Source organism: Syngnathus acus, chromosome 6, assembly GCF_901709675.1.
Source record: "Syngnathus acus chromosome 6, fSynAcu1.2, whole genome shotgun sequence".
NCBI classification, from domain to species: Eukaryota; Metazoa; Chordata; class Actinopteri; order Syngnathiformes; family Syngnathidae; genus Syngnathus; species Syngnathus acus.
Genome location: NC_051092.1, coordinates 17,520,979 through 17,540,826, shown reverse-complemented (window position 1 = coordinate 17,540,826; position 19,848 = coordinate 17,520,979). Strand labels below are relative to the sequence as shown.

Here is a 19,848-nt window from a genome sequence, read left to right as displayed (position 1 = left end):
CCCCAGAGATTGGAGAATCCGCCTCAGAGTCTCCAGGCCCTGCTTCCACAATGGAAGGCATGTAGGTGGAATTGAGGAGGTCTTCGAAGTATTCTCCCCACCGACTCACGACGTCCCGAGTTGAGGTCAGAAGCACGCCATCTCCACTGTAAACAGTGTTGACGGTGCACTGCTTCCCCCTCCTGAGACGCCGCTGGTGGACCAGAATTTCCTCGAAGCCGTCCAGAAGTCATTCTCCATGGCCTCGCCAAACTCCACCCACGCCCGGGTTTTTGCCTCACGAACCGCCGAAGCTGCGTTCCAATTGGCCATCCGGTACCTGTCAGCTGCCTCCGGAGTCCCGCAGGCCAAAACGGCCCGATAGGACTCCTTCTTCAGCTTGACGGCATCCCTTGCCACCAGTGTCCACCAGCGGGTTCAGGGATTGCCGCCACGACAGGAACAAACGACCTTACGGCCACAGCTCCGGTCAGCTGCCTCAACAATGGAGGCGTGGAACATGGTCCACTCGGACTCAATGTCCCCCGCCTCCTCCGGGACAGTGAGAAAAGCTCTGCCGGAGGTGGGAGTTGAAGCTCTTCCTGACAGGGGATTCTGCCAGACGGTCCCAGCAGACCCTCACAGTACGTTTGGGCCTGCCAGGTTGGACCAGCATCTTCCCCCACCATCGGAGCCAACCTACCACCAGTTGAAGGCTCCGCCCCTCTCCTCACCCGAGTGTCCAAAACTTGCGGTCGCAAATCCGATGACACGATTACAAAGTCGATCATCGAACTGCAGCCTAGGGTGTCCTGGTGCCAAGCGCACACATGTACACCCTTATGCTTGAACATGGTGTTCATTATTGACAATCCGTGTCGAGCACAGAATTCCAATAATAGAACACCGTTCGGGTTCAGATCGGGGGGGCCATTCCTCCCAATCACGCCCCTCCAGGTCTCACTGTCATTGCCCTCGTGAGCATTGAAGTCACCCAGTAGAACGATAAAGTCCCCAGAAGGAGCACTCTCCAGCACTCAAAAAAGGGTGGGTACTCTGAGCTGCTGTTTGGTGCATAGACACAAACAACAGTCAGGACCTGTCCCCCCACCCAAAGGCGGAGGGAGGCTACCCTCTCGTTCACCGGGGTGAACCCCAATGTGCAGGCGCCCAGCTGGGGGGCAATAAGTATACCCACACCTGCCCGACGCCTCTCACCGTGGGCAACTCCAGAGTGGAAGAGAGTCCAGCCCTTCTCGAGAGGGCTTGTACCGGAACCCAAACTGTGTGTGGAGGCAAGTCCGACTATATCTAGTCGGAACTTTTCTGCCTCGCACACCAGCTCGGGCTCCTTTCCAGCCAGAGAGGTGACATTCCATGTCCCAAGAGCCAGCTTCTGTAGCCAGGGATCGGACTGCCAAGGTCCCTGCCTTTGGCCGCCGCCCAACTCACAAAACACCCGACCCCTTTGGCCCCTCCCACAGGTGGTGAGCCCATGGAAAGGGGGACCCACCTTTTCTTTTTGGGCTGTGTCCGGCCGGGCCCCATGGGCGAAGGCCCGGCCACCAGACGCTCGCCTTCGAGCCTCACCTCCAGGCCTGGCTCCAGAGGGGGGCCCCGGTGACCCACGTTCGGGCGAGGGAAATCCGTGACCATATATTTTTTTCATCATAAGGGGCTTTTTTAACTGTGCTTTGTCTTGCCCCTCACCGAGGACCCTTTTCCCATGGGTGACCCGGGAAGCCCCAGACAACATGGCTCCTAGGATCATTGGGACACGCAAACTCACAGAGGGATATAGTATATATATATATATATATATATATAAATGTATATATATATATATATATATATATATATATATATACTATATATATATATATATATATATATATAGTATATATATATATATATTCGAGAAAAAGCATGTTATTTTGCTTCATTTAAATCATGCAAAAACTGTCTATCACATCTTAATATTTGAATATTTAAAAATGTAAACTAAAGTACAATCATTTGTAAATGAATGGCTTCTGGTTTTTGAAATGTAAATAAACCAATCTACTGTGATAAAACAACAAAATTGCAATAACTGCATGAACCATAAAAGTGAAGTCTAACTGTAACTTGAAACAAATCTGAATCAGGAAAAACATTGCAATAAAATAATGCAAACTGCTACCGCTATTGTTGGGAAGCCTGAGGACTGTATACGGGGTTGGATCGGATGGTTATCCACTTTTCGCCCCCGGGTGTCGGTCAGAACACAGGACGGAAGACGTGGTTCTGCAACAGACAGAAATACAGCACGTAAGTCAACGCTCAACTTCTGACGTCACACAACACTAATAGACGGCACACATTACATAACTGAATGCGCGTAATGGTTCCGCTATACTAAATAACCATAAAGGAAATACTCTCGGCAACACACCAAACATAAGTCATCGAGACAACAAAATACATTTGCTGGCGACCGTTAGTAGCCGTGCCGCTGCGTAACGGCTACTCGTACGATGCGAGGCAAACTTAAAAGAGCACGCCGGAGCTGTCAATCAAACGGCGCGCACACGAAGCAAACCGCGATCGGACAAACGGCACAACAGTGGACAGTAGTAACAATGAAATGTATATACTAGGGGTGTAACGATTCATCGATACACATCGATTAATCGATATAATGCTCTACGATTTATTGGCATCGATGCTAAACGTAAACATCGATTTATATCGCCGTGCTTGACCTCGGACATTAGACGCGACTTTATTTTGAAATCCAGTTCATTGTTGCTTGCTTCCTCTTTCCGGGAGCAGTACGCGGCGTGTTGTGTTGTGAGCAGAGCAGGCACGTGAAAGGGGAGCCGACAACTACGCGGCTCCTGGGCTGGTGCTATGGCTAGTGTCCAAGAAGACGAGGAAATTCGCTCCCCTTTGGGCTTCAAGTCATTCGTTTGGAAGCACTTTGGATTCCAAAGAAAAGATGGCTCAACGGACAATCAAAATTATTGTAAATAAATAATTCAGTAATGCACTTTAAAGTTAATGGTATTACAAAAAAATAATTTTTCTTTACTTATATGAGAAAAAATATAGGAATTTGATAAAGTTCAGTGTTAAAATAAGCACTTTGTATACTACAATACTCTTGTAATTTCCTAAATAAAGAGTTTGCAGTACCTTGTTGATTTTGCGTATGAATTGTTATAAATCAGGATATTGTTCTATATTTTTTATTTAAAAAAAAAAATATCGATCGTGGAGCACTATATCGTGATGTATCGTGAATGAATCACAGCAGGCTTTAAGATATTGGCAAATATCGTATCGTGATTCTTTGTATCGATATGATATCGTATCGCGACAAAACCCGCGATTTACACCCCTAGTATATACTCACTTTGTGTCAAAGACACACACGATCACAGCAACATACTCAGTCGATACCAGCAACCTTTAACTTACCGCTGCGCACAAGTGAATGGGTATAATGTCTAGACCCCAAATGTAAGACGACCCCCACTTTTTCAGTCTTATTTCAATGCAAAAAACTTTCTTATATTCAGGCCAATACGGTATATACAGGACTGTCTCAGAAAATTAGAATATTGTGATAACGTTTTTTATTTTCTGTATTGCGAATAAAAAACCAAAAATGTCGTTTATTCTGGATTCATTACAAATCAACTGAAATACTGCAAGCCTTTTATTAGTTTAATATTGCTAATTATGGCATACAGCTTAAGAAAACTCAAATATCCTATCTCAAAATATTAGAATATCATGAAAAAATATACTAGTAGGGTATTCAACTAATCACTTGAATGGTCTAATTAACTCGAAACACCTGCAAGGGTTTCCTGAGCCTTGAAAAACACTCAGGTTGATTCAGTAAACTAAATCACAAGTATGGGGAAGACTGCTGATCTGACTGCTGTTCATCATTGACGCCCTCCATCAGGAGGGTAAGACACAAAAAGAAATTTCTCAAAGAGCAAGCTGTTCACAGAGTGCAGTTTAAAAAACATCCACAAAAAGTCTGTTGGAAGGGGGAAATGTGGCAGGAAACGCTGCACAACCAAGAGAGATGACCGCAGCCTTAACAGCATTGTGAAGAAGAGTCGCTTCCAGAATTTGGGGGCGCTTCAAAGACAGTGGACTGAAGCTGGAGTCCAGGTATCAAAAGCCACTGTTCACAGACGCGTCCGGGAAATGGGCTACAATAGCCGTATTCCCATGGTCAAGCCACTTTTGAACTCAAGACAACGGAAGAAGCGTCTGACTTGGGCTATGGAAAAGAAGCACTGGACAGTTGCAGAGTGGTCCAAAGTCCTCTTTTCAGACAAAAGCAAGTTTTGTATTTCATTTGGAAGTCAAGGCGCCAGAGTCTGGAGAAAGGCTGGAGAGAAGCAAAATCCAAGTTGCTTGAAATCCAGTGTGAAGTTCCCACAGTCAGCGATGGTTTGGGGAGCCATGTCAGCTGCTGGTGTTGGTCCACTGTGTTTCATCAAGTCCAAAGTAAATGGAGATTTTAGAGCACTACATGCTTCCGTCTGCTGAAAACCTCTATGGAGATGATGATTTCATTTTCCAGCATGATCTGGCACCTGCCCACAGTGACAAAACCACCAGTAAATGGTGTACTGACCATGGCATTTCTGTCCTCAATTCCCCTGACCTGAACCCCATAGATAATTTGTGGGGTAATGTGAAGAAGAAGCTGAAAGACACCAGACCCAACAATGCAAATGAGCCAAAGGCCGCTATTGAAGCATCCTGGGCATCCATAACACCTCAGCAATGCCACCAGCTGATTGCCTCCATGCCACCCCACATTGATGCAGTAATCCGTGCAAAAGGGTTCCCAACCAAGTACTGAGTGCATCAATGGACATTTTCAAATGTTTGATTTTGTTTTGCTGTTATAAATCTGTTTTTTTTACTTGGTCTGAGGATATATTCTAATATTTTGAGATAGGATATTTCAGTTTTCTTAAACTGTAAGCCATAATCAGCAATATTAAAATAATAAAAGGCTTGCAATATTTCAGTTTATTTGTAATGAATCCAGAATGTATGACATTTTTGTTTTTTTAATTGCATTACAGAATATAAAGAACTTTATCACAATATTCTAATTTTCTGAGACAGTCCTGTACATATGTTGTACAGCAGCTTTGGCCCATCATTGTCGTCTGTGTTACACACCCAACCCTCATGAGGATAATAATTTCAGAGGATTAATGAATGTTTAAAAAAAAAAATACTTACTGTCGCATGATCTATTTATTTGGAAAATGTAGGATCATTGTTCTGATTGTAGTCTTGTACAATTTGTACTCATTGCAAAGATGCACTGAGACACTGGAGACATGTATTATGACATTTGCAATTTTATATCAATGAGAAATGTCATTCTGTTGTGAATGATTGCAAAATTGTTTGGGAATTTGTCCATGCTCTTTTGGAAATATAATTTCTGTTTCAAGAAATGAGCCATGCCAATGCAGTGTAACAGCTAACTAGTAACTGTATCGGAATACATTTTTAAAGTAATTCTCCCAACTCTGGTGGTACTGTAAGGGTTGCGTGTGGATAAGGACCCAAATGCAAGGAAGCAGGATGTGTTCAATGCTAAAATGTATTGAATTTAAAAGAACAACAAGGCAAACAAGGTACTACTGTGGATTGAAAACTAAACAAGCATAAGTCTGTAACAGAAAACAACGTATTAAAACAAAATACGAGCAAAAGGAGTTGGACTTTAACTGGGCAGCAGACAAAACTACAGCAGCAAGACCTGACACCGACTAGATGTGATGCAAACAATGAACGGACGAGGGCTAACAGAAAGCAGGAAACTAAATACAAACCTAAATACAAACAAACTAACAAGACAACAACGAAAACCTAGACAAGTCACAAAGCGTAGGAGCAAGCCGATTGAGTAACACGTGGGATTGGATAATTGAAAACAGGGGGACACAATACCTAATGGGACACACTGAGCACAGGAACACAAATTGATTGAAGGGACACAAGGAAAACAAACTTGAGTCTAAATAAAATGTGAATCAAACACAGATCATGAGAAGTACATATAGTTTGGTTTGTTCTAACAAGCATGATTAAACATCAGTGGCCATTCAAGCCTAGCATCTTTTTAGTTACTAATCCACTGAGTGAATTTGTGTGGCCGGTGAGGGGGTTATGTTTTAACAGGCTAACCCACACTGACTGACTGTTTGCGATGAACAAACTTTCCACTTCTTGGCACACACAGGCGCTTTGCCAGAATGTGTGTGTATGTGTGTGTGTATGTGTGTGCGTGCGTGTGTGCGTCTGTCGGTGTGTGTGTGTGTGAGTGTGTGTGTGTGTGTGCATGCGTGCGAATGCATGTGATCGCAAGCTAAGTAAACTCCATCGTGGTCCAGGCCCAAAATGAATGAAAGTGCTCTTTGTCAGGCAAGGTTGAGGAAGCAGAGTGGGTGGGGCAGGGACTAGCCCGTCTGGAACAAACATGAATGTACCCTCAGTTCCCTCAGACATTGCACGTCTCTGATGACTTTCACAGTGGCACTAGAAAAGAGGAGGTGGACCTCAATGTCGATTAAGGAGGGGCAGGAGTGTGACGTGTTATCAGTCCGTTCACGGGAAGTGAGGGGTTGGGTTTAGCCATACAATCAGTCAGCTTATTGGAACACCAGTATTTTTTTATCCTCCTACCCAGCATGTAGATTTTGGAAAACACTAGGGCTTCAGCTCTCTCAGTCTCCCCAGACCATGGGAGCAGAGAAGAGACCTAAGCGTTCTCATATACTTCAGCCCACCTAAGGGCTTCTTTTGGCATTCAGATGTCAGTCTTGAGACTCTGAGGTTTCGATGGCTTTTTGAGTGAGTTTTACTGTTTGATTTTTGTATTGTTTAATTTTTTTTAACTATTTCCGCATCATTTCCTCAACTGAGAAGACAGATTATTACAGTGAGTGTAAGTGTGTGTTTGACTGTTTTATTTTTGTATTACTTGTTTTTTCTCTCTCAGCTTGTTACACTGTTCTAGAATCTGGCTGCCCTGTAATTGTGGAATAATTCACCTCAGAAAAGTGAAAGCGTGAGATACAGAAATATGCCCTCATTGGAAATGTTTTGTTTTTTCTATCTCTCCCTCAGCTGTCTGGTGCTTCTATGGAAAAGGACCCTCATGTCTCATTGCCTCCTGGATGGGGTATGTTTCCTTCTTTTAAGCCAAATTTTTATTTGGGTATTTAGCATTTTTGTGAGTACAATAAACCTCCACTATATTGCGGTTGAGTTTCCCTGGTATTTCTCACTTTTTAAAATTTTATTCATATTTCTATTTAACCAGCTAAAATAAAGATAAACCATCCCAAATCCTGAATCTAAGCTGTTTTTCCTCAATCACCTTGAACATCAAGCAGTCTACATATATGGATGGATGACTAAATGGTTGATGCAAAAATAGATGGATACCCGTAACCTTACAATATGAATTAGCCCCAACAAAACTTTGAGCCCAAGAACTTCCAAACATTATCGGAAAATATTATTCTTGGGACTCTATATCTTCCAGCATTTCCTCAAATGGCCGTAACATTAAGGGCTGTATTTTCATGCTGGGTGCAATTCTAGTGCAAAGCGCAAACTTTCTGTCACCAAATTCAGGTGTGTCGGGAGTGGGGCTCCTTTATACACAACATGGCTACTTACATGCAAAACTTCACCTTGTGCTAGCTCGAAAATCAAGTTACTATTGTTTTTGTCATATGGGCGCCTACAAAAATAGGGCCCTAAATTTTATATCATACATTCATGCATAAATGTTTCTGGAAGATTCCATCTCATTCACGTTTCATGTTGTCCAGTGGCAAAGGCATGAGGTTCATTTGAGGATGGGAAAGGTGGGGAGTGTGCCCCCGCAAAGGTTATTTTACTCCTACACACACACACACGCACACACACTTTACCTACATCTACATGTTACGCACACACACACACACACACACACACGCGCGCGATACACATACCGAAATCACAAGTTCACATTTCTTTTAATGCATTCCCTGGGCTGGCAAGTTTTATGGGTAAGGACTGTTGGCCAAAGTCCTTATGGCTGAATCCTATGCAATAAAAAGTCTCAGTATTTACCATTTCAATGTTGGTTTATTAGAAATAACAGTCTAAATTTAGCTGGCAAGCACAAGAAGTGTGACATGACATGCTTATTACTTTGTCAGCTATACGCCCATATAATAGCTATGTTTTGGTGCAAATAAACGTGAGTTTACTGACAAACGACACTCCCGCAATCCTTGGAAGACAAAGTATTGTTTTCAAAATCTAATTTCTTGATGGCTGGGCCCAGGCACAGCCAGCAAGTGTAGTGTATAATCGTTAGGTTTACCACCTGCTGCAGCGCCTCATTGCAAATAGCTAAAAAATTCACTTTACTTTAATTTACTTACTGCTGACTACGTTTCACTTTCTGTAAGTTGTCATACTTGACAGACCTATTGATCATTAAAGATAGCAACCACTTACCTGACTGTCTGTGGTATGCCAAGAATCTAAGAATACATTTTGAGGACTGAAACGATGTTCAGGCTTTCCTTAATCTGGGATGGATAAATAATTCAATCTAGAAAAAGTCTATTTATCAGAATAAACGTTGAGCGAGAGTCCAACCATTTTCTTCTTGAAAGGGGGGGTGTGTGAATAAATTCTAATTTGGTTATTAAAACATTAATACACACTATTAAGACAGTATCGGTAAAATGTATAATAAAATACTCCATTTAGAATTGATAAATTCATTGGAGTGGCAAAACTTTGCAGTGGAGGTGGCAGTTGCTAAAACCACTTCTGATGTTTAAGTATTTTGGAATTAAACTCATTCCTGTCACACTGTACCAGTTTTAATTCTATTATACACATGTTCTCATCTGTGTTTACTTCCCTTTGCCTTTTTTGATGACTCTGACTTGAGTTTAGTAATTGTAGTGGGTTTCTTCTGTAGAATCAGCTTCCTTCTGGAAGGGCCGCCGAGCACATCTGACTTGAGGATGGAAAAAACTTCTTGGACACTCAGTTGACTGAAAAAACATTTTGTTCTTCTCAATACTTGCTGATGCTATTCGAAGTGTCTCTCCCCAAAAAATGCCGCGTGTGTACCGTGCCCTTCACAGGGTCCCTAATTTATACATCCTTGATCATTTTTTATCTTGTCCAGCTGTTCACATTCCTTTACAGAATGAGCACCATCCAATTATTTTTTAGGAAGCGCATCCTTCACCTTCCCTTCTTATGAGGCCCAATGTCCATACGGCTTGTGCAATCTTCAGGCACTATATCTTGAGCAATCTGATTCATTTCGAGTTTTATGTAACCATTTTGGTACTAGGCATGTATAGATATATGGCATGTATAGATATATTCATAGTATTTGGAAATATACTACGGTAATACAGTACAAAGGGGAGAGATATTCAAACAACAGGAAAGAAAGTAATTAAATATATACATGGAACTGGAGTGAAGAAGCTGTTGGGGAGGAAGAAAGTAAGGTTTGGCACTGGGAGCGCTGCTGTTTCTGAATGCTTCACACATGCCTGGTAATGAGAAAAAGATCTAAGCATGACAAAGGGAGGACAATAGGAACATGAGCAACTTTATTTTTAGATCCACATCCCCCAGTGCCTAAACAATCACAACTGCACTAATTGTTCAATTGGGTTCTTTCTTTCATGTCCCTTCATGGCCAATTGCTGTGACTCACAAACACTGCCATTACAACCACCAGTACACACATGGAGGCCCAAACACAGGTTATTTATCTCAAGTCGTGTGAAACACTAACACTAACTTGCTAGGTGCCTAGGATGGCTGGATGGCTGGATGTATGACTGGATGGATGGATGGATGGATGGATGGATGGATGGATGGATGGATGGATGGATGGATGAACGGGCGGACTGATGGATGGCTGTAAGGATGGATGGATGAATGTAAGGATGGATGGACAGTTGGGCGGGCGGATTTTCTTCCAGTGGGTTAAGCAGATTTACCTTATATTACATCAGATAAGTGTTTCGGCAATCATGATATTGCCACACAAAGTTTGTGAGTTTTTGCAAAAAGCTGTTTCTGTGGCATCACTCTGTTTGCCAAGAAAACGACTTTTGAGGGTCCTGACGTGCACAAAACTTGTATAACAGCAAAAAGGGCCGGTTCTAGGAATGCACATAAGAGGGGGCAGTCAGAAATGTGAAGGGGGCATGTTCTTTTTTTTTTTTTACACATTTTTAACACTGTTAGTGTTTTCTTCACGGCAGTTGTTATCTGTGTCCAGATTTCAACCTGGAGAAGTGGATTGCACTCTGTCAGGCCTCTACACTAAGACCTGTCCAGCTTGGGTGTCCCACCTGAAGATTAAAGCTTCTGCTGGTATTGCTCTTAGGGTCACTGAGGCACGCAAACCCCCTGACCACAATAAGGTGGCAATCTCTCAGGGGGGGGGAACATATAATATGAATGTTATATTAACTATTATTTGAGTTGTCGTTAATCATTAGTTATATCACGGGTCATTACGACGAGTTTGGTGGAGTTTTTACTGCTTCTTCCAACTCCTACCGCGCTGACTGTAACTTGACACTCTCTGGCTGCGTCTTGCCTCATTTGCATACTCACAGTGATTGGATGCTTACGGAGGGGCGCGGAGTCCTGACAGCAGGCTGTGTGAGGACACACACTGCACCGACATGAGAGAAGAGAGGGGGCTGATTAACGTGTGTTTCTATCAGCGGATTTTTCACTTCTAAAAGTTTGATTCGAGGGGGCAGGACATCTGTTTGAGGGGGCGTTGCCCCCTCTTGCCCCTGCGTAGCACTGATTGTGGTCGAAAACCGAGGTTTGACTGTAATAATGAACAAAATATACAATTTCTACATTGCGGATTTTTGTTTTTCGCGAGTTGTTCTGAAACGAAACTCCTGCGAAAAAACAAGGGATCACGGTATTTGGTAAATTTATTATTTTTTCAAAAATCTTGTTCAGACCACCTGTGTGGTGTTATTTTCATGAGTCCATTATTAAGTATTTATGGCTTACTTGCTTTCATGATGCAATGTTAATGGTATAAGGCATACATTTCAAGGTACAAGGATTCGCCTTAAGCCAGCAATATTTAAAATAGTTTGAGTTCATTGTTTTGTTGTTGAACTTTGCAAGGTACATCATTTGTGATTCACTAAAAATCTATAATCTATTATGTGCATCATTAGATCAATGCGTGTGAAGCCATATGACCTTCATCAGAGACTTAACATCATCATGAGAGGAAAGGAGGGCCTTGATTACTGTTGCAGTGCCAGGTGAGAGTTAATGATGGTGTTAAAATAGTCTATGGCACTAGCAGTATGCAATTGAGCCATAAAGACTATTTTGTTATTATTGAGGCTAGACTTGAGGCCCCTTTATGTAAGCATGAGTGAAATGTTTAAATGTCACCATCAGAGTTGATATCTTCTGTCTTCAGTCATCAACCCAGCCCATTGTCTTCCTCATTCTGTTTGTTTGTTTGGTTATTAATTAATTAATTTGTTTATTTTTTATGTTTTTGGTGTGTCAATTGTTCATCTGTTTCTACATTGTGTCTCTGTCTCCGGTGTCACGTCAGTGGTTTTACCCTATGGTAGGTGACATCATGCTGTTCTACCACAGGGTAGAACCACGGACGGGTTGCTGGGAGGTGTCTGCGTCTGCCCGTCAATCCATATACTCTCTATTTCTTCTTATATGTGTTAAGAGACAGGGATGGAGTTTTTTATGTTGGTTCTGGTGTTGCAGCTGGTGGTGGTACTTCTGAGGTGCCTTTGCGCTCTCTAGCATGCATCTTTGTACTGCTTCACTGTTTGTTGTCTTTTTTTAATGTCTGTTGTATTCCTAAATGTACGTCCCAAACATGTTTCTATATTGTACAGCAGGGGTCACCAAACTTTCTTAAACCGAGAGCTACTTCCTGGGTACTGATTAAGGCAAAGGGCTACCAGTTTGACACACACTTCTGAGATAGCCAATTTGCTCAATTTGGCTTTCACTATGTGTTATTATTGTCATTTCCAGTTCACATGTAAGTGTGATTTTAACAGGAATAGCAAAAATACATTAAAACCTTGGTTTTTGACCACAATCCGTTCCAGAAAGCGGTTCGAGAAGCGTATCGGTGGAATTCCGAATCTATTTTTCCCATTACAAATAATGGAAAAAATTGTAATCCATTTCGAGACAAAAGAAACCCGCCTTTTTTAAGCATTTTTTCATTTGCGCATATTCGTCCGATCGCGCAACTGCAGCGCACCGCCGAACGCGCAACCGTAGCGCGTCGCCCACCGCGCAACTGCACCGCGCTGGTCGCATTATTGTGACAGAGCCGTCGCTGAAATTTTGAAAATATTTTTAAAGTCCTGATGTACTTTTCAAAATTTAAGTGGACCTAAGTGCGCAGGGAGCTTAATTTTGTCTGATCACGCAACTGCAGCGCACCGCCGGACGCGCATCCGTAGCGCATCGCCGACCGCGCAACTGCACCGCGCTGGTCGCATTATTGTGACAGAGCCGTCGCTGAAATTTAGAAAATATTTTTGAAGTCCTAATGTACTTTCCAAAATTTAAGTGGACCTAAGTGAGCAGGGAGCTTAATTTGGTCTGATCGCGCAACCGCAGCGCGCCGGGCGCTCACTGTCGCATTGCTTTAAGAGCGTCTTTGTGTTTTAGGATGGCTTTACTGCTCCCACTTGCTTTCTTTGGAGGCATGATTAGGGGTTAATACAATCCTCAAAGTAACGAAAATACAATAACAATGGAGTCAGTCGGCATCCGGGCCGCGCGGTCGGGTTTTCTCGGGTCCTCCCGGCTCATCTCCCGAGGTTCGACCCCCGAATTATGTTCGACAACTGAAGCAAAAAAATCTCGAATTTTTTGTTCGAATTCCGATTTGTTCGAGAACCAGGACATTCGAAAACCGAGGTTTGACTGTAAAATAAATAGATGCAGCTCACTGACAAGTGCCGCTATTTGAGCTAATTTTAGAACAGTCCTGCGGGCGACTCATGCGGTCCTCACGGGCGACCTGGTGCCCGCGGGCACCGTGTTGGTGACCCCTGTTGTACAGTATTTGTGTCTACACACAAGCAATAGGACATGATCAATACAATCACATCAATTGAAAATGGGAACGTAAGGGAGATTGTCCTCGTCAGAATGCTATGAAACCTTTTTCTTTTTGGCAAAGAAAGCTTTATTGCACAATATCAAAGTCAAAGTCTGCTTTATTGTCAATCTCTTCACATGCCAAGACACACAAAGAAATCGAAATTACGTTTCCACTATCCCACGGTGACGAGACATAGTACACGATATACATACAAGTAAACAACACAAAATAAAAACAAGAAGGGACAAACAATGAATATGTCTGAACTAAACGTGCTTGTATGAAAAGGGTTTATATAATTTGTTCAGCTATATTGACCAAATTACAAACATCCTTGTCCATCCTTATAAATGTTTGTTTTGAAGATGCTCCACCGGTTCTTAAGAAGGTTGTGGCCAGGGGATGACAGTGACCACACCATGAGTTTAATCCCTTCATATCCATAGCAGCTACAGCTTCAATGGTATTTTCTGCAGTGTGGAATGGTGCATCATCTTTCATGAGAATTATTTTAATGCAGAAAACATGTTTCTTACCAATTAGAAATTTCAGATGCTTTTCATTTTGACAATTTTGTCAATACATCCATTTTCTTAACCGCTTTTCCTCATAAGCGTCACAGGCGTGCTGGAGCTTATCCCGGGTCCCTTCTGGCAGTAGGAGGGGGACACCCTGAACTGGTTGCCAGCCAATCGTCGGGCACGCATAGACTAAGAACCCTTCGCACTCACAATCACGCCAATGGGCAATTTGGAATGGTGAATGAGCCTACCATGCATGTCTTTCAAATGTGGGAGAAAACCGGAGTACCGGAGGAAACCCAGAGTGGACTGCACTTCATGTGGCACAGAAAGCGTGGAGTGGATTTCTCTCTACTTCGCCCACTACCTAAACACAGCCCCACAGCCAGAATCAAAATGGATCTCCTCAACATCCAAGCACTCACCCGTAAATCATCATTTATTCACGACCTCATCCTGGACAAAGGCTTAGACATCATGTGCCTGACTGAGACCTGGCAACCACCGGATGTCTATCAATCCCTCAATGAAGCCTGTCCCTCTGGTTATAAATACATGACTAAACCTCGCAGCACTGGCCGTGGCGGTGGCCTGGCTGTACTCCACCGTCTTGATCTAGAGCTGTCCCGCCTCCCTCTACCTGACCACTCATTCGAATCCCTTTTATTCAAATGTAAACCTCCATATCCTCTGACAGTTTTACTCATTTACCGCCCTCCTAAACCAAACTCCGCTTTCATTCCAGAACTACACGATCTACTCACTACCTTCTGTACCTCCACTTCCTCTAATCTAACCATACTAGGTGTTGTTAACATCCATGTCGACACCCCCTCCCGCCCCCCTGCCTCTGACCTGCTGCAACTTTTGGACTGCTTACACCTCACTCAACATGTAAATGTCCCCACTCATGACAAAGGGCATACACTTGACCTCGTCATCTCCTCATCGGCCATAAGCAACCTACAAGTTCACGAGGTCTGTGTGTCTGACCACAAACATATTCAAATGGAACTGCCTTTCCCACACCCCCACTCCAAACCCAAGCGGCAAATTTCATTCAGAAATATAAAAAACATCAACCAAGACACTATAGAACAGGACCTCCAGCTTCTCTCCTCCTCCTCTGCAACCTTTCCATCAGTCAGCAAGGCAGTGGACTATTACAATAACTCTTTGGCCAAACTTCTAGGTATCCATGCCCCCATAAAAAACAAAACAGTCACTTTTTCACGCTCAGCCCCCTGGTACACCAGTGAGCTGCGTCTGATGAAGTCAACTGGACGCATCCTGGAGCGTCGTCTCAAAGCCTCAGGACTGACCGTGCACAAACAGGCCTACAAAGAACATCAGAAGGCCTACTCAAAAGCCCTTGGGACTGCACGTGCCCAGTTCTACTCCAATATCATAAACAATACCCCTGGAAATTCAAAACAGCTCTTTTCAAGCGTCAACCACTTTCTCAAACCCCAACGCACCACTCCAACAGAACTCCCAGCCTAAGTTCCAAAGTTGACAAAAACAACCTGCTCCCCTTGCATATGGGGTTTTGTATCAGCATAGCTCAAACAGCACTATAAAATGGGTTGTTTTAGTGGATCGGTTTTGCATGTTACTAACCCCATCTTCTCGATATTATTCATCACTAACTCATGAACTGCACCCTCACAATTTTGACCCATCTCCCCTCTGATGTTTTAACACAGCCAATTGTGTAGGTGTGCAGCACAACAACAAGAAAGCCAGGAAAAACCCATAGGAACTGATCTGTACCACGGTGCACCAAGGATAATAAAAACCTCTTTCCTTTTCCTACATCCACACCACACAAATGATTGACATTAGAGTTTATTTATGCCCCAAAATCTCACAAAATGTGTTAATTTGTGGCAAGCGTTTTATTGAAGACTGTTCCAGCAATTTGGGACAATAGAAATGTGTATTATCAGGGCACTTTTCACTTACTCCAGGATCAATACCAACTCTCGTTGAAACGGCAAGTAACCCTGTTAAAGTAAGTCTATTTTTGGGGTAATTTCCTTCAGTATAATACATTGTGGCCTTCTTTGATGGGTGAGCTTCCCAGCGAACGGCCCGATTGATCAAACATTGATATCAGCTCAAAGCATGAGTAAGTCACACACAACAATTCCAATATGTCCTGCTGTAGTCGATGAGTTCCTTCCTCTTCTGGTGCCTCATCGCCTGGGTCAGATTCTGGATCGTGCTGAATTGCACATTCTGTCTTGAGCCATTTTTGTCAACTCTCACATCAGCAACACGTCGAATTGGCCTGAGGCAATTACCAGGTGCTGTGGTATATTTTCTTTAAGAGGTGAGTCTGTCCCAATTCCCATCTAGACAAGGCTGGTTGTTGATGCAAAATATTTTCTCTGACAAAACCATTTGTGGTGGGATAAAGATTGTATTTTGTTCACATGCTAATGTCTCCCATTGCCTGCTGTCTGCACGTGCGTGATTGCGTTGCGCGAAAGTGCCTCCTTCTCCTGTCCCTATCCTCTTAAAGGGAGCAGCATGTATATTCAAATTAACAGGCTGTATCCATCGAAGGCCGTTTTTTCGGCAGGTTTTTAGGCTGCGTGAGGTCACTTACGGTGCGACTCGACAGCACATCACATGACACATGAATGCAGCCTTGAAACTGGTCTTTGTTTCCATGTAATAAGAAACAATCCATCTTATTATTACGTTTTGAAATATGTAGGAACTCTAAACATATATCGTATTTTCAGGACTATAAGCCGCTATTTTGTCCACAAGCTCTCAACCCTGCGTCTTGTAGTCCGGTGTGGCGCATCTATGGATTTTTTGTGATGTCTAATACACTCGTTAGTAAAATGTTTGTGGACCACTGTTGTGCAGCACTGCTTTACTTGGCGGAGGATATGTGACCAGACACACTGTTAGTGAGGAGAAGAGTGGTGTGTTGATCACACGTTCGTCCGCCAGGCAAATAGTGGACATTACTGGAGAAAAGAAGCTTTTACACACAAATCCTCATAATGGTGGACAAAAGAAATGCATATGATGCCGCTTTTAAGTTAAAGGCAGTCGATTGGCTCTTAACGAAGGAAATAGAGCCGTTGCGTGTACTGTAGAGGTTTTCTCTGGCCTAGAGGACACTGGGCTATTGTTGATGACATCGTATTGCGTCACACTTTTCAGTATTTTTTTTCCCGGTCATGAGCTTTACGCGTAGCTCGTATCACATTGCCAGCTATACCCCTGTAATTGGTCAAATTTTATTTATTATTAGTTGTGTGTTGCTAGTGTTCCCTGCACATTAAGTTCATTATGGTCGTCGGTGAGATTTATACAAGTTTGTATGTTTGCAGAGCTCCTTCATCTCTGTCAATAAACGCTATGTTAATAAAATGTCATGAATGAGTGGAGCAGGGCGACCAAATGCAGCTTGGACCAGGGTTTATTGAAGGGAAGGGAGGTGGGTGAACAAAGACACAAGTGGGACAAAGACTCACGGACAGTAGACAGGCAAACAGAAGTCCACTCAGACACGGAACAGATTCTGACCGTGAGCCGCCACACAAGACCGGAGGGAAATGGACGAGCAGGACAGGAACACTAGGCGCGAACACGGACGGACAGCAACAGTAGACACCGACAGGGAGAAACACATGGGTAGGGTTTCAATACTTGGGATAACAAGAGGGAGCAGGTGACAGACATTACGGTAATGAATGGGTGTGGCTGAGGGAAGTTGCCGGCTGCACGTCCTATGGCACGGATGTGACATAAAAGGTATGTGTCCCCTCTTTGTGTATATTCTCTTACAAATGGTAATGAAACCAATTAAAATTAAACCCACCTGCGGCTTATAGTCCAGTGCGGTTTATATATGAACAAAACAAGAATTTGGCTTCACCAGCATGTTAATTTTCCAACACGTGGTGACAGCTTCCTGGACCTGGTCTACTCTACACATAAAGGAGCTTTCAAAGCCGCCCCCCTCCCCCATCTTGGACTTTCTGACCATATCACTGTTATGCATTTGCCCGCATACAGACAAATAGTGAAAGCATCCAGGCCGGTTCGCAAGCGGGTAAGAGTGTGGCCTGAGGGTGCCTCTGATGCGCTTTGAGACTGCTTTGGCACTACTGACTGGGAAATGTTTAAGCAGGCGGCCACTTGCAACAATCGGACGGACATAGAGGAGTACACTGACTGTTTTCTCTTACATCACGAAGTACATTGATGATGTGACCCAAACTAAATTCATCGTCACTCGGGCTAACTGGAAGCCATGGCTGACAGGGGCTGTCCTCAGGCTGCTGAGGGCCAGGGACAAAGCCTTCAGAGCGGGAGATGAGGCTGGCTCGAGAACAGCAAGGGCTGTCCCGGGGCATCAAAGAAGCGAAAAGGGCATTCTCTTGCAAGATTACCGCCCACTTCGATGACAGCAGGGACGCACGGAGCCTATGGCAGGGCATTCAGACCATCACGGACTACAAGCCCGCGCCGCAGAGCTGTGAGGGCGACATCCGTCTGCTCAACGATCTGAACCGCTTCTTTGCTCGCTTTGACGCTCAGAACAGCACTTGCCCACTGAAGACCCCTCCCCCTCCACACGAGCAGCCCCTGTGCCTTTCTGCCGATGGCGTGAGGAGGGCGCTTGCCGCTATCAACACCCGTAAGGCGGCGGGCCCTGACAACATCCCAGGTCGAGCGCTGAAGTACTGCGCTGGGGAGCTGATGGGTGTCTTCACGGACATCTTTAACATTTCCCTGCAGCAGGCCATCGTCCCATCATGTTTCAAGGCTGCCACCATCGTACCTTTGCCGAAGAAACCTGCTCCGTCCTGTTTCAATGACTACCGCCCCGTGGCACTGACGCCCATCATCATGAAGTGCTTTGAGCGGCTTGTCATGGAGCACATCAGATCCATTCTCCCCCCCACCATAGACCCCTTCCAGTTTGCATACCGAGCCAAACGGTCCTCTGAGGATGCCATCTGCTCTGCCCTCCACTCGGCCCTCACCCACCTGGAGAGAAGGGACTCGTATGTGAGATTGCTGTTTGTGGACTTCAGTTCTGCATTCAACACCATTGTACCACAACGTCTCATCTGCAAACTCGACAAGCTGGGCCTCAGTACCTACCTCTGCAACTGGCTACTGGACTTCCTCTGTCAGAGGCCTCAGGTGGTACGTGTTGGCGACAAAATCTCCGCCAGCATCACGCTGAGCACGGGGGCCCCCCAAGGCTGCGTGCTCAGTCCGCTGCTCTTCACCCTGCTGACGCATGACTGCACTGCGACTTACAGTAGCAACCGCGTGCTGAAATATGCCGACGACACGACTCTGGTGGGTCTCATCACCGGGGACGACGAGACTCAGTACAGGTCGGAGGTCGACCTTCTGGCCACGTGGTGCAGGGACAATAACCTCCTGCTGAACGTCAACAAGACTAAGGAGATTGTTGTTGACTTCCGGAAGGGTCACACCCAACACCTGCCACTGACCATCGACGGTGCTGTGGTGGAGAGAGTGACCAGCACCAGCTTCCTGGGGGTGCACATCAGTGAGGACCTCTCCTGGTCCACCAACACCGCATCACTGGCGAAGAAAGCTCAGCGCCGCCTGTACATCCTGCGGAAACTCAGGCGAGCAAGTGCTCCTCCGGCCCTCATGACTACATTCTACCGTGGCACCATTGAGAGCGTCCTCTCCAGTTGTATCGCTGTTTGGGGTGGGAGCTGCACTGAATACAACTTGAAGGCCCTGCAGCGCATAGTGAACACAGCTGGTAAGATTATTGGTGCTTCACTCCCCTCCCTGAAGGACATTTACACTTCCCATCTCACCAGCAAGGCGACCACGATTGTGAGTGATGTGAGTCACCCCGCTCACTCTTTGTTTGATCTTCTGCCCTCTGGGAATAGGTACAGGAGCCTGCGCTCCCGCACCACCAGACTCACCAACAGCTTCATACTCCAGGCTGTTAGGATCCTGAACTCTCTCCCCCCTTCTGCGTAGGGTCCTGTACTTTTGCGCTATATTTTGACTGTCTGCTGTATGCACACTTGCTCCATTTTTGCTCCTCTTATTTATTATGTTATTTGTTTATTTATTATTTATTCA

General features: G+C 44.5%; 2 protein-coding genes across 4 annotated transcripts in view; one reads left to right on the top strand and one right to left on the bottom strand.

Annotated features, from left to right (window-relative positions):
- LOC119124049 overlaps window positions 1-19,848 on the bottom strand; it is a 793,622-nt gene that overhangs the window by 73,217 nt on the left and 700,557 nt on the right. The window lies entirely within an intron of this gene.
- Window positions 6,657-19,848, top strand: part of pdf (peptide deformylase, mitochondrial) — a 119,550-nt gene continuing 106,358 nt past the window's right edge. Inside the window, exons 1-4 of one of the 3 annotated variants that reach the window (XM_037253748.1) lie at window positions 6,658-6,870; window positions 6,946-6,964; window positions 7,147-7,201; window positions 11,277-11,366. The gene's annotated coding sequence lies outside the window, so the exon portion shown is untranslated. Of the gene's footprint in view, window positions 6,965-7,146; window positions 7,202-11,276; window positions 11,367-19,848 lie in introns of all 3 variants that reach the window. The other 2 variants (XM_037253747.1, XM_037253746.1) reach the window with 2 other exon arrangements.